At 46.3% G+C, this 3,551-nt stretch overlaps 1 pseudogene across 1 annotated transcript; it reads left to right on the top strand.

Annotated features, from left to right (window-relative positions):
- The first annotated feature begins 854 nt into the window (after window positions 1-854).
- Window positions 855-1,921, top strand: LOC106003039 (annotated as a pseudogene). The gene has a single exon (XR_001175972.1). The product of XR_001175972.1 is annotated as a beta-centractin pseudogene (transcript).
- The last annotated feature ends 1,630 nt before the right edge of the window (window positions 1,922-3,551 follow it).

Here is a 3,551-nt window from a genome sequence, read left to right as displayed (position 1 = left end):
AAAGAATGATATCACTCCATTTGTTAGGAAATGGAAAGACTTGGAAAAAGTTATATTAAGTGAAGTTAGCCAGGCCCAAAGAGTCCCATGGTTTCCCTTATTTGCAATAACTAGTATATGTCTACAGCAAGCAGAAAAGGTCAAAAGGTATGTACATATGACCATATAAGATGGTGATAAGCAAAATGAACCCCAGGATAGGGACACAAGTGGGTTTTTTTTCTTGCTTGCTATTGTTTTTAACATATTTATAATGTACCATGTGATTTTTTTTTGTTTCTTTGGTATGTTCCTCCTCCACAATATAACCCCTGTTTTCACTATATTTGATTCCGGTGCCCTGCATCTTGTATATACATTTTTCTGATTTGGGGAGGGGGAGGGAAAAAATGTTTAAATAGGGGTACAGGTTGACCCATTGTAACAATGAGATGTACAAAACACTATGCTGAAAACGAACTTTACAACTTCAGGTGCAGGGAGCCGGGAGGAGTTGGGGAAGTGAGGAGGGAAAGGATGATAGGGGAAAAACAGAGGAGGTAACAATGCTCTATAGGAAATGTACTCATTACCTTACTCATGTAACTGTAACCCCTCTGTACAGTATCTTTACAATAAAATATATATATATTAAAAAAATAACTAGTGTTTTATCTGAGGACCATGAAGCATCACCACAGCATTTAAGGGTTCATAGACACTCAACTAGTTACTTTGAGCACATACATAAATGGATATACACAAAAAGTTCAAAACATCCCCCCGTGGCCATCAGAACTTCAAGTTGAAAATAATTCATCTGGGTGGTCCCAGTCTTCCCTGCCGCCCGCCTCGTGGGCAGGGCCGGCCCGGCCATGGAGTCCTGCGACATTGTCACCAGTCAGCCAACGGTTCAGGGGTGATCAAGGCCGGCTTCGCAGGAGACCAGATTCCTGTTTTCCAAACTATGTTGGGCGGCCTAAGCACCTGAGGGTGATGGCTGGAGCTCTAGAGGGGGACCTCTTCATCCGACCAGAAGCAGAGGAGCACCGGGGGCTGCTGGCCATCCGATACCCCAGGGAGCCCGGCGTGGGGCGGGACTGGAATGACATGGAGCGAATCTGGCAGTATGTCTATTCCAAGGATCCGCTGCAGACCTTCTCGGGGGAGCACCCTGTTCTTCTAACCACTCAACCCCAGTAAGAACCGGGAGAAAGCTGCAGAGGTATTCTTCAACGTGCCAGCTCTGTTGATCTCCATGCAAGCCGTGCTCAGCCTGTACACCACAGGACGCACGACAGGAATGGTTTTAGACTCGGGGGATGGGGTCACTCATGCTGTCCCCATCTGCGAGGGCTGTGCCATGCCACACTCCATCATGCGGGTGGATATTGCTGGCTACTGGCCACTGCTATGCCGGAAGGGGCCGACTTTCACACCTTGGCTGAGTTTGAGGTTGTCCAGACCATCAAAGAGCGAGCCTGCTACCTGTCCATCATCAAGGATGAGGCTTTGCAGACAGAGCAGGTGCAGTATACCTTGCCAGATGGCAGCACACTTGATGTGGGCCCTGCACGTTTCCGGGCCCCTGAGCTGCTATTCCAGCCAGATCTGATAGGTGATGACAGTGAGGGGCTCCATGAAGTACTGGCCTTGGCCATCCACAAGTCGGACGTGGCCCTTCGCCGGACACGGTTTGCCAACATTGTGTTCTCGGGTGGCTCAACACTTTTCAAAGCCTTCGGTGACCCGTTACTAAGTGAAGTAAAGAAGCTTGTCCGTAAGGACGTTAAAATAAAGATCTCAGCTCCTCAGGAACCGTTGTACTCTACATGGATCGGTGGTTCCATCTTGGCCTCCCTGGATACTTTTAAGAGGATGTGGATATCCAAAAAGGAGTATGAAGAGGGTGGTCAGTGCTATTCATCGCAAAACCTTCTAATGCCCAAAGAGGGTGGAACATGTTGGAGGGGATGGAAGAAAGGGGAATGTGAGCCTTTGCCCTTTAGATCTGGGCTCACATTCTAAGCTTAGGCTTCTGCATGCCCTGGGCCATGGGCAGGTGGTACAGAAGTGCTCTCCTGCAGCCCTCCCCCCACATGCGTGCACGCACACATACACAGTAACATTTAACTGCATGGATGGCAGTCTAGAGCTGGAGCATAGGGATTGAGAAGCCCAGTATCAGGTATTCCCCTCAGCAGGGTCTGTTAGGCCTGTCCTTCTTGCTCTGACTCTCAGAGCTACTTCCCCAAGCTCCAAGACCAGACTCCTTGATGCCCCATTTTGTCTGACAAGTTCCCACTCGGGGCCAGTGTCTGGTCTGTCTGGGGAGCAGGCTGAAGGAGGAGCTCTCCCTCAGGCGCAGTGACACACATCAGTGTGTCTCATGCCACCTCTTCTTCCTGACTCAAGGGCCACTCAGACCCTTTTGCATACTCTTTCCCCCCTTGTCTTGATGGGCAAATGCGTTTGTGTAGGCCTGAATACTGCGCAGTCCTACATTCCCAGCAAGGATTTGTGAGCCAGGGTCAGAGCATCAGAGCCATGGACAGCCACAGCCAGCCACAGCTCGTGGTTTGTCACACTCGCCCCTTCTAAGCACTTCATTGACTTGCTGCTCCTCTTCTTTACCCTAGTGCTCTGGGTGGGAAAGAATTAATCATCTTCATTTGTTGAGGGACAGCCACTTAACCGGGGTCAGACCAAGGGGGGGGTAGCATTTCTTTCTTGCCTCTCTCAAGAAAAGGGTCTTCACTGTGGCCAGGGCCCTACCACCCTCCCCCAGAAAAGTACAATAATTTAACACAGTTGCCTGAAGAGATTTTTTTGTAAATCATTCATTGTAGTAATAATTATGAAAAAAATCATCTGAATTTAGTGGCAATCATGCAGAGGATCTGGATGAATCATTTGTAATTGGGACCTCACCTCCCTTCCATATAGGAATGGGGGGAAAGGATTGGGCTTGCTAGTCTTAGTTGACTGGAGTTGTGAAGGTATCCAAAGAATTAAAGGAGTTGGAGATGAGGCCTGGAAACATTCAAGGAGAAAAAAAAGAAATCTTTATTACTTTCAGTCTCAGCTCTTAGAAATAGTTGAAGTGACTAACACACTAATTTTGGTTTTGAAAGTCACATCACACCCATTAGTATATCTACCCTAGAGAATTCCCCATCAAGTTGCCTTTCTTTCCTCCTTATCTTCTATTGAAGTAAGATAGATTTCCTTAGGATTTTTATTAAGAATTATATACACCTCACAAATAATTTTCATAAAGTTACATTATAGAGTTAAAAAACTGTCTACACACCAAACAAACAACGTATCTACACCTAGGGAATAAAACTTCTCTCTTGTTTTTGCTTATATTTTGCTTTATCTTCAAAGAATCCAGAGTTTGTTAAATAGATTAAGTAACAGTACTTGGAGAAGCAAGGCTACTTGAGACATCTGCTTGAGGCATCAAGATATTTCTTCAACAAGAAATCAAATTTCTTAAGTTCTATTTTTCTGGTCTGGAACTCATTATCTAGCCTTTTGAAGTCATGATCATTCTGTCCCAAACTCCT

This window comes from Dipodomys ordii, unplaced genomic scaffold (genome assembly GCF_000151885.1).
Source record: "Dipodomys ordii isolate 6190 unplaced genomic scaffold, Dord_2.0 Scaffold1, whole genome shotgun sequence".
Classification (NCBI taxonomy): Eukaryota; Metazoa; Chordata; class Mammalia; order Rodentia; family Heteromyidae; genus Dipodomys; species Dipodomys ordii.
The sequence above is the reverse complement of the archived record's forward strand: the minus strand, read 5'-3'. Positions and strand labels throughout refer to the sequence as shown.